At 40.3% G+C, this 12408-nt stretch overlaps 1 pseudogene; it reads left to right on the top strand.

Annotated features, from left to right (window-relative positions):
* The first annotated feature begins 146 nt into the window (after positions 1–146).
* LOC101328142 (large ribosomal subunit protein uL30 pseudogene) lies at positions 147–867 on the top strand (annotated as a pseudogene).
* The last annotated feature ends 11541 nt before the right edge of the window (positions 868–12408 follow it).

Raw genomic sequence — 12408 nt, 5'->3', positions numbered from 1 at the left:
TCTGTAGTTATAGCCCCTTTATTATTTACAATATTATTTATTTGTGCTTTTCTTTCTACTCTCATTAAATCTCACAAGAGATGTGTTTACTCTGTTAGCTTTTTAAAAAGAAAAACATTTTTTCTTCCTCTTTTCCATCTGGAACCATGGAGGGTGCAGAAAAGGAGAAAAAGCTTCCTGCTGTGTCAGAAGCCCTTAAGAGTGAAGGAATTTTACAGAGCTGCTGAACAAGCATCTAAAATAGAAGTTTGCCCCAAAAATGCTGTGAAATGCAAGGAGGAAGCTTACCTTACAAAAAAGCTAAGTACTATCACAAGGAATATAGGCAGACGTACAGACTGAGATTTGAATGGCTAGGATGACAGGAAAAGCTGGCAACTTCTATCTACCTGAGAAACCCAAATTGGCATTTGTCATCAGTATCAGTGGTATGAGCTCAAAGGTCCGCAAGGAGTTTCAGGTTCTTTGCCTTCGCCGGATCTTCAATAGCACCTACTTTGAGCTCAAGTTAACACTGTGAGGGTTGTGGAACCATGTATTGCCTGGGGGTACCAGAATTTGAAGTCAGTAAATGAATTGATCTACAAATGTGAGTTATGGCAAAATCAACAAGAAGTGAATTGCCCTGACATATTAACACATTGATTGCTTGATGTCTTGGTATATTTGGAATCATCTGGATGGAGGATCTGATTCATGAGATTTATACTGTTGGAAAACACTTCAAAGAAGCAAACAACTTCCTCCAGCCCTTCAAATTATCTTCTCTGACAGGCAGAATGAAGAAAAAGACCACCCATTTTGGAATGTGGAGTTGCTGGCAACAGAGAAGACCAGATGAACAGGCTTATTAGAAGGATGAACTAAGGTGTCTACCATGATTATTTTTATAATCTAGTCAGTTAATAAAAAGTGACTGATTTCAAATTGAAAAGCAAACAATTTTTTTACTTTGGGTCTTTTTCATTGATTTCTACCATTAATTATTTTGGTTATTACATCCTTATGTTTCTAGGTTTATTCTATCAATTTTTTCTTTTACATTTAGTTCATTAATTTTATCTTTTATTATTTTCTGATACAAACATTTAAAGCCATACATTTCCCTTGAGACTCTATTTTCTCTGCATCCTACAAATGTTAAATGTAATATCTTTTTTTTTTTTAACATCTTTATTGGGGTATAATTGCTTTACAATGGTGTGTTAGTTTCTGCTTTATAACAAAGTGAATCAGTCATACTTAAACATATGTTCCCATATGTCTTCCCTCTTACGTAATATCTTTATAGTAACTTAGTTCTATGTATTTTTCTATTTCCAATGTGATTTCTTCTTCTTCTTTTTTTTTTTTTTTTGCGGTACGCGGGCCTCTCACTGTTGTGGCTTCTCCCGTTGCGGAGCACAGGCTCCGGACGCGCAGGCTCAGCGGCCATGGCTCACGGGCCCAGCCGCTCCGCGGCATGTGGGATCTTCCCGGACCGGGGCATGAACCCGTGTGCCCTGCATCGGCAGGTGGACTCTCAACCACTGCGCCACCAGGGAAGCCCTGATTTCTTCTTTGACTCATGATTTATTTGTTTCTTTTTAAATTTCTAAATATATTTGTTTTAACTTTTATTTAACTTTAATTTTTTAATTTAACTTTTATTATCTTCTAATAACTTCTAACAATAGTGTTGTGTTTTTTTTTTAATGGTTTTTAATTGTGTATCTCCCTTGCTGTAATTTTTCAAAAAGAAGTTTCAACTAAACCAAATTAATAAGAACAGGTAGCATATTATCTTTCTTTTTTTTTATGAATTTATTTATTTATTTTTGGCTGCAGTGAGTCTTTGTTGCTGTGCATGGGCTTTTTCTAGTTGCAGCCAGTGGGGGCTACTCTTCCTTGCGGTGCGCGGGCTTCTCATTGCAGTGGCTTCTCGTCGCGGAGCACCGGCTCGAGGTGCGCGGGCTACAATGGTTGTGGCTCGTGGGCTCTAGAGCGCAGGCTCAGTAGTTGTGGTGCACGGGCTTAGTTGCTCCATGGCATGTGGGATCCTCCCGGACCAGGGCTCGAACCCATGTCCCCTGCATTGGCGGGCAGATTCTTAACCACTGCGCCACAAGGGAAGTCCCAGCATATTATTTCTTGATAACTTTTACCTCATTGCATCAAATTTGTGTCCTCTTGAAATGTTTATTCTCTTATTTTTGAAGTTATGTACTAAAGTTCTAAATATTATGACTGATTTATACTGTAAGATGTACAGTTTATAAAATGATACTTAATATCCACCCAATATCCAGGATCTAAGATATTGTGTAAATTAAAATAAATGACCACAAAATATATTTATTGGGGAAATAATATTAATAAAACATCCCAGTTGTGTTAACTCTGCTTTTTGTTTTGTTTTGGTTTGAATTTTATTTTATTTATTTTTTTATACAGCAGGTTCTTAGTTATCTATTTTATACATATTAGTGTACATATGCCAATCCCAATCTCCCAATTCATCACATCACCACCACCCACCCCCGTGTCATGTTTTTATGATACCTATTTAAATCTGTTGAGACTTGCTCTATGGCTAGCTAACAGCTCTATTGAGATAAAATTAACATACCATACTTGCCAGATAAATAAAAAATCAAAAGTTTGATAATACACTGTGTTGATTAAACTGCGAAAAATTCAGCACTCTCATAAACCACTGATGGAGCTATAACTTGTCACAACCTCTAATGGAATATAATTGGACAACATCTATAAGAATAACAGATTCATAACATATTCTTAGAATTAGCAATTCCAATCTAACATTTTATTCTACAGAAATATTTGCACATTTGTAAAATGGTATAGGTACAGTTACTCACTGAAGCATTTTTTTGTATAGCAAAAAATTAGAAACAATCAAATAAAATATTATGTAGCTACCAAGAAAAATTCACCTAACATACAATTCACCCATTTAAAGTGTACAATTCAATGCTTTTAAGTGTATTCACTGGTATCTGCAATCATCATCACAGTCAATTTTAGAGCATTTTCATTACCTCAAAAGGAACCTTGTACCATTAGCTATCATCCTCCTGACCCCCCATTTTCCTTATCCCCAGTCCTAAGCAACCACTAGTCTACTTTCTTCTCTATAGATTTCCATAGTCAGGAATTTTCTATGATTGGAATCATATCATACATGGTCTTTTGTGACTGGCTTCTTTCATTTAGCAAAATATTTTTAAGGTTCATCCAAAATGTAGTATGTATCAGTACTTTATTCCTTTTATGGCAAAATAAAGTCCTTCCATTGTATGGATATACCATATTTTGTTTACCCATTTGTCTATTAATGGGTATTTGGGTTGTTTCCACCTTTTGGCTGTTTCTGTGTGGACATACGTTTTCATTTCTCTTGTGTGTATACCTAGGGGTGAAATTGGTTCGTTACATGGGAACTCTGTTTATGTTCCTTGTTTGAGAAACTGGCAGACTGCTTTCCAAAGTGTCTGAACCATTTTACATTCCCACCAGCAGTGTCTGAGAGTTCATATTTCTCCACATTCTCACCAACACTTGTGACATAATTTTTGTAAAAGTTCAAAGAACTTGAGAAAAATATATAAATTCTCTAATAGTTGAATGCATTATTCTACATATATCCGTTAGGAAGAGTTGGTTAATCGTATGGTTCAAATCTTCTTGAACTCTGCTGATTTTTTTATTTTTGTCTTCTTGACCTATCATTAATTGGGAAAGATGTATTGAAATCCTTCCATATGATGGTGAATTTAGCCATTTCTCCATATAGCCTATTAATGCTGGCTGTGTGTATGTTTATGCCATCTTCTTAGGAGCATACATGTTTAAAATTTTTATATGTTATTTGTGAACTGAATTATATAGTGGTCCTCTTTATCCCCAATGATGCTTTTTGTCTTAAAGTTTATTTTTCTTCTGACATAAATATATCTTTACAAGATTACTTTGGTTAAAATTTACCTGAAATGTCTCTTTTTTCTCTTCCATGGCCTCATGAATTTTGCTTTTTTTTTTTTTTTTTTTTTTTTTTTTTTTGCGGTACGCGAGCCTCTCACTGCTGTGGCCTCTCCTGCTGCGGAGCACAGGCTCCGGACGCACAGGCTCAGCGGCCATGGCTCACGGGCCCAGCCGTTCCGCGGCATGTGGGATCTTCCCGGACCGGGACACGAACCCGTGTCCCTTGCATCGGCAGGCGGACTCTCAACCACTGCGCACCAGGGAAGCCCATGAATTTTGCTTTTTTAATCCAATCTGACAAACCCTGACTTTTACCTGGTGAGTTTTGTCCCTTTTTGCTTATTGCAATTATTAATATATTTAGACATTTCTACCTTCTCTTTTATTTAATTTGACCTCCAAATTAAACCTCTTTGAATTTAAACCTGATATTTATATTGTTCCTCTAACGTGAGAACTTTAGCATGCTTTCATGTTCCTTTGTGTCTCTTCACCCATCATGATGATATTCTCCAAAATTTTAATAGTTGGCCATTATAAAATATGTTTTCCTTTTTGAGGGAGAGGAAGGTATTCAGTTTTTGTTTTTGTTTTGTTGTTTTAAGACTACAGCAAGGGGCTTCCCTGGTGGCGCAGTGGTTGAGAGTCCGCCTGCCGATGCGGGGGACGCGGGTTCGTGCCCCGGTCCGGGAGGATCCCACATGCCGCAGAGCGGCTAGGGCCGTGAGCCATGGCCGCTGAGCCTGCGTGTCCGGACCCTGTGCTCCGCAACAGGAGAGGCCATAGCAGTAAGAGGCCCGCGTACCGCAAAAAAAAAAAAAGACTACAGCAAGGACTTCCCTGGTGGCGCAGTGGTTAAGAATCCTCCTGCCAATGCAGGGGACACGTGTTCGATCCCTGGTCCAGGAAGATTCCACATGTCGTGGAGCAACTGAGTCCATGTGCCACAACTACTGAGCCTGTGCTCTAGAGCCCGCAAGCCACAACTACTGAGCCTGCGTGCTGCAACTACTGAAGCCCGTGCGCCTAGAGCCCGTGCTCCGCAAGAGAAAAGCCACCGCGATGAGAAGCCCTCACACAGCAAGGAAGAGTAGCCCCCACTCGCCACAACTGGAGAAAGCCCACGCTCAGCAATGAAGACCCAACGCAGCCAAAAAAAAAAAAAAAAAAAGACTGCAGCAAACCTTTCTATAGACCTTGGTTAACCTTACTTCTTACAGTATCTCCTGGATTTGTTTCTCGAATTCTCTCCAAGAACATGTTTTTTTAATATTTATTTATTTTGTTGTAAGGGCTCCTTAGCTGCAGCTCGCCGTCTCCTTAGTTGTGGCATGCAAACTCTTAGTTGCAGCATATGGGATCTAGTTCTCAGACCAGGGATCAAACCCGCGTCCCCTGCATTGGCAGGCGGATTCTTTTTTTTTTTTTAATTAATTAATTTATTTTTGGCTGCGTTGGGTCTTCATTGCTGCGTGCAAGCTTTCTCTAGTTGCAGTGAGCGGGGGCTACTCTTCATTGCAGTACACGTGCTTCTCATTTTGGTGGCTTCTCTTGTTGCGGAGCACAGGCTCTAGGTGCAAGGGCTTCAGGAGTTGTGGATCATGGGCTCTAGAGTGCAGGCTCAGTAGTTGTGGCGCACCGGCTTAGTTGCTCCGCGGCATGTGGGATCTTCCCAGATCAGGACTCGAACCCATGTTCTCTGCATTGGCAGGCGGATTCTTAACCACTGCACCACCAGTGACGTCCTATTTCCCACTATCTTGATTTTATCACTGTGATCCTAACCCCACAGGTCTGGGCCATGACCCCAGATTTCTGCAACGAGTGGCCAGGGGAAAACTGAACCAAAGTGATGGTGGAGGGGAAACAAAAGCAGAATTTAAACTGCTTTTTTTTTTTTTTTTTTTTTCCCGTGGTACGCGGGCCTCTCACTGTTGTGGCCTCTCCCGTTGTGGAGCACAGGCTCCGGACACGCAGGCTCAGCGACCATGGCTCACGGGCCTACCCGCTCCATGGCATGTGGGACCTTCCTGGACCGGAGCACGAAGCCGTGTCCCCTGCATCGGCAGGCGGACTCTCAACCACTGCGCCACCAGGGAAGCCCTAAACTGCTTTTTACTAATTTATCCTTTCGTAGCCCTACCGGCTACCCTCTGTCTCAGGCTATACACACATGCTTGTATGTATGCACACCAATTAAAAATAGTATTTCCACAACCTACTGAATGGGAGAAAATATATGCAAATTATATGACCAATAAGGGGGTAATATCCAAAATATATAAACAGCTCATACAACTCAGCATCAAAAAAACAAACAACCCAATTTTAAAATGGGCAGAAGACCTGAATAGACATTCTTCCAAAGAGGACATGTACATGCCACGTGAAAACATGCTCAACATCGTTAATTATCAGAAAAATTCAGGGACTTCCCTAGCGGTCCAGTGACTAAGACTCTGTGCTCCCAATGCAGGGGGCCTGGATTCGATCCCTGGTCAGGGAACTAGATCCCGCATGTTGCAACTAAAGATTCCACATGCAGCAACTAAGATCATCGGCATAAATAAATGAATATTTTTTTAAAAAAAGAAAAATGCAAATCAAAACCACAATGAGACATCACCTCACACCTGTTAGAATGTCATCAAAAAAAGCACAAATACCAAATGCTGGCAAGAATGTGGAGAAAAGGGAACCCTCCTACGCTGTTGGAGAGAATGTAAATTGGTGCAGCCACTGTGGAGAATAGTATGGAGGCTTCTCAAAGAACTAAAAACAGAACTACCATATGACCCAGAAATTCCACTCTTGGGTATATATCTGAAAACAACGAAAACACTAATTTGAAAAGATACATGCACCCCAATGTTCGTAGCAGCATTATTTACAATTGCCAAGGTATAGAAGTAACCTAACTGTCCATCAACAGATCAATGGATTAAAAAAAATGTGGTTTATATATACAATGGAATACTACTCAGCCATTAAAAAAATGAAAGTTTGCCATTTGCAACAGCATGGATGGACTTAGACGGTATTATGGTAAGTGACATAAGTCAGACAGAGAAAGACCAATACTGTATTATATCACTTATATGTGGAATCTAAAAAATACAACAAACTAGTGTATATAACAATAAGGAAACATGCTCATAGATATAGAGAACACACTAGTGGTTACGAGTGGCAGAGGGAAGTGGGAAGGGCAAGATAAGGGTAGGATTAGGGCTTCCCTGGTGGCGCAGTGGTTGAGAGTCCGCCTGCCGATGCAGGGGACACGGGTTCGTGCCCCGGTCCGGGAGGATCCCACATGCCGTGGAGCGGCTGGGCCCGTGGGCCGTGGCCACTGGGCCTGCGCTTCTGGAGCCTGTGCTCCGCAGCAGGAGAGGCCACAGCAGTGAGAGGCCCGCGTACCGCGAAAAAAAAAAAAAAGATAGGGGTAAGATTAAGAGGTACAAAGGATTATGTATGAATAAATTACAAGGATATATTGTACAACACAGGTACTATAGCCAATATTTTATAATAACCATCAATGGAATATAAACTTTAAACATTGTGAGTCACTATATTGTACACCTGTAACTTACACAATACTGTACATCAACTATACTTCAATAAAAGAAAAAAAAGTCTTTCCAGGGGTTTCTCCCTTTTCTCTTGGTTCCTTGTCTTCTATATCTGTTTCAGCTAGAGTCTCTTCAGGTGTTGACCTGGGGGAAGAAGCAGCAGCTCATGCCATTTTGCCATTTTAGTAAGAAGTAGAAGCACATGTTTAACCTTGATTCCAAACTTGGATTAAGGTAAATTCCTCAAAATTAAACATAGCATGCCATATGACCTTCAATTCCACTGCAAGGTATATACTCAAAAGAATTGAAAACATATGTTCGCACAAAAAATCATTCTCAAATGTTCACAGCGATACTATTAATAGCCAAAAAGTGGTAACAGGTGTTCATTGGATGAATGAATAAACAAAATGTGGTTTATCCATACAATGGGATATGATTCAACCATAAAAATGAATGAAGTTCTGATACAACGTGGATGACCTTGAAAACATTACGCTAAATAAGAGAAGCCACAGAAAGCCATATAGTGTATGATTCCATTTATATGAAACATTAACTAGGCAAATCCATAGAAACAGAAACTAGACAAGTAGTTGCCAGGGGCTGGAGAAAGGGAGAATGGGAGTAGCTCTTCATGGGTTCAAGGTTTCTCTTTGGGGTGATGGAAATCTGGAATTAAATAGTATAGTGATGGTTGCAAAACCTTGTGACTACTAAAACCCACTGAAATGCATACTTTAAAAGGGTGAATTTCACGGTATGTGAATCATGTCTCAAAAGTACAAACTATTTTCACTTATAAATGGAAACACAAATATGTAAATAAAATATTAGTTAAGCAAATAAAAGTTAGACACTATAGTATAGCAGTTAAGAGTGTCAACTCTAGAGCCAGGCTGCCTGCTACATCCCTTGTTCCACCCCTTCCTGAGTGAACTTCAGCAAATCATTTAGCTTCCCCGTGCTTCAGTTTCCCCATCTGACAAATGGTTATAATATGCCTACCTCAAAGGGTTGTCATGAGGATTAAATGCAAAAAAATATTAAGTAGCTAGAACTGTGCTTGTCACATAGTGTTCAATAAAGTTTGCCCATAATTATAATAAAAAATAATACATCTTAGGGCTTCCCTGGTGGCGCAGTGGTTGAGAGTCTGCCTGCTGATGCAGGGGACGCAGGTTCGTGCCCTGGTCCGGGAAGATCCCACATGCCACAGAGCGGCTGGGCCCGTGAGCCATGGCTGCTGAGCCTGCGCGTCCGGAGCCTGTGCTCCACAACGGGAGAGGCCACAACAGTGAGAGGCCCACATACCGCAAAAAAAAAATAATAGTAACAATAATACATCTTGGGAATTCCCTTGTGGTCCAGTGGTTAGGACTCTGTGCTTTCACTGCCGAAGGCCCAGGTTCAATCCCTGGTCAGGGAACTAAGATTCCGTAAGCCATGCAACACAGCCAAAAAAAATAAAACAAAACATCTTGATCAAGTAGGATTAACCCCACAGAAAAAAGCATGGGTCAATATTTTTTAAATCTATTGATGTAATTATTTATTATTTATTTATTTATTTTTGGCTGCATTGGGTCTTCATTGCTGCGCGAGGGCTTCTCTCTAGTTGCGGTGAGCGGGGGGCTACTCTTCGTTGTGGTGCGAGGGTTTCTCATTGCGGTGGCTTCTCTTGTTGCAGAGCACAGGCTCTAGGCACGTGGGCTTCAGTAGTTGTGGCATGCGGGCTTAGTAGCTGTGGCTCATGGGCTCTAGAGCCCAGGCTCAGTAGTTGTGGTGCATGGGCTTAGTTGTTCCACGGCCTGTGGGATCTTCCCAGACCAGGGCTCGAACCCATGTCCCCTGCATTGGCAGGCAGATTCTTAACCACGGCACCACCAGGGAAGCCCTACTGATGTAATTTTATATTAATAGATTAATGATGAAAAACACAAGATTATTTCAACTGAATTTGGAAAAAAGGCACTTTATAAAATTCACCTTATTATTACAATACTTTTTAAACTCAGCAACCTCAACTTGGTAAAGATTTTATACCAACAATTTACAGCAAATATTACATTTAATTGAGGCTTCTTAGTGTGTTGCTTTTAGACTCGGAACAAGACCAGGATGTCCAATCACCACTATTGTTTAACATATTACCGGAGGTCTGGTCAATGCTGTAAGGAAAGAAAAAAGACTGAAGAGACATGTTTTAGGTGGAGTAACTCAAAATTATATAGATGTCAACTCTCCCCAATGATCTACAAATTAATTGCAATCTCAAAAAAATAATTCTAGATTAAAGATCTACAAGTAAAGTTCCACCTTGAAAAGGCTTTGTGAAGAAGGGAGACTAACCTTATCAGATACTAAAATACACTACAAAACCATAGGAATAAAATATATTGAACACATTTTTGTTCAAGAACAAACAGACCAATGAAATAAAATCCAGGTAGATATGAGAACTTAGTATACGAGGAAGGTGGTACCACAATCAATGTGGAAGGGGTGGTTTATTTTTTACGTGGAGGTGGGAAAACTGACTCACAGTAAACGTGATATACAAAGGTAGGCTCAAAATGGTATAAAGACCTGAATGTGAAAGGCAAAAGTCTTGAGTTAAAAGGAGAATCTATTTCACCTAGGAGTCGTTAAGTATTCCTTAAATAAAATTTAAATCGAAAGCACAAACTATTTTGATCACATTAAAATTAAGGATTTCTATTCAAAGCATGATATAATGGACAGAGTTTAAAGATGGAATACAGAGTGGAAGAAGATATTTGTAATAATTAAAACTGACAATGACTAAACAAACTAGAATTCCTGCAAATTAGCATTGGCAAAGGATATATGAGCAGACAATTTACAGAAAAGTTAAAGTGAAAGGCTAACAAGCAAAAGAAGAGACGCTCAAGCTTATTAGTCATCAGAAAAATGCAAACTAGAACTATGGTGAGATCCCACTTCATACTATTAGAGTAGCAAAAAGTAAAAAGGCAGATAATCTGAATGTTGTCAAGGACAGAGGCATACAGGACCTCAGGTCTGCAGCCATTTTAGGGATCAAAATATCTGAACTTGATCAGATTAAAGATAAGCACATCCTATGATACATCAATTCACTTCCTATCTTATATTCCAAAGAAATGTTTACAATGGTCCTAACAGAACTTGTGCAAGAATGTTCATCACGGCCTTGCTTGTGTTTTCAGAGATGATGAGGCACAAAGTGTCCATCACTGGGGGAAGGGAAGGATGAAATGGGGCAGATGCACTCAATGGAGTGTTAGACTTTGGTACACAGAGCACTAGGAATGGATCTTTGAAGCATACTGTCATGGAAAAAAAAATTTTTTAAGTAAGAAACACAGTCCCCAAACAACCCAATCAAAAAATGGGCCGATGGTCTAAATAGACATTTCTCCAAAGAAGAGATACAGCTGGACAAGAGGCACATGAAAAGATGCTCAACATCACTAATATTAGAGAAATGCAAATCAAAACTACTATGAGGTATCACCTCACATCTGTTAGAATGGCCATCATCAACTATAAATAGCAAATGCTGGAGGGGGTGTGGAGAAAAGGGAACCCTCCTACACTGTTGGTAGCAATGTAAATTGGTGCAGCCACTATAGAGAACAGTATGGAGCTCCCTTAAAAAACTAAAAATAGAGCTACCATATGACCCAGCAGTTCCACTCCTGGGCATATATCCAGAGAAAAACATAATTGGAAAGGATACATGGCACCCCGTGTTCATTGCAGCACTATTTACAATAACCAGGACATGGAAGCAACCTAAATGTCCATTGACAGATGAATGGATAAAGAAGATGTGGTACAGGGGCTTCCCTGGTGGCTCAGTGGTTAGGAGTCTGCCTGCCAATGCAGGGGACATGGGTTCGAGTCCTGGCCCGGGAAGATCCCACATGCTGTGGAGCAACTAAGCCCAGGCGCCACAACCAAAGCCTGCACTCTAGAGCCTGCGAGTCACAACTACTGAAGCCCGTGTGCCCTAGAGCCTGTGATCCTCAACAAGAGAAGCCACTGCAATGAGAAGCCCACGCACCGCAAGGAAGAGTAGCCCCCGCTTGCTGCAACTAGTGAAAGCCCATGCACAGCAACGAAGACCCAACGCAGCCAAAAAAAAAGAAAAGGAAAGAAGATGTGGTTCATATATACAGTGGAATATTAGCCATAAAAATGAATGAAATAATGCCATTTGTAGCGAGCGACATGATGGACTTAGAAATTGTTATACTGAGTGAAGAAAGTCAGAGAAAAACAAATATCATATGATATCGCTTAAATGAGGAATCTTAAAAAATGGTACAAATGAACTTATTTACAGAACAGAAATTGAGTCACAGATGCAGAAAACAAACTTATGGTTACCAAAGGGGAAAGGGGCAGGGGAGGGATAAATTGGGAAATTGGGAATGACATATACACACTACTATATATAAAATAGATAACTAACAAGAACCTACTGTATAGCACAGGGAACTCTATTCAATACTCTGTAATGACCTATATAGGAATAAAATCTAAAAAAGAGTGGAGATATATATATGTATAACTGACACACTTTGCTGTACAGCAGAAACTAACACAATGTGGTAAATCAACTACACTCCAATAAAAAAAATAATTAAAAATAAAGAAACACTGTCTCATTCTCATAAGTTAAACTCAAACACACAAAGGTACTGTTATTAAAATATTATTGAGGGCTTCCCTGGTGGCGCAGTGGTTGGGAGTCCGCCTGCCGATGCAGGGGACACGGGTTCGTGTCCCGGTCTGGGAGGATCCCACATGTCACGGAGCAGCAGGGCCCGTGAGCCAT

The sequence above is a fragment of the Tursiops truncatus genome, chromosome 1 (genome assembly GCF_011762595.2).
Source record: "Tursiops truncatus isolate mTurTru1 chromosome 1, mTurTru1.mat.Y, whole genome shotgun sequence".
Classification (NCBI taxonomy): Eukaryota; Metazoa; Chordata; class Mammalia; order Artiodactyla; family Delphinidae; genus Tursiops; species Tursiops truncatus.
This window is presented reverse-complemented; position numbering and strand designations above follow the sequence as displayed.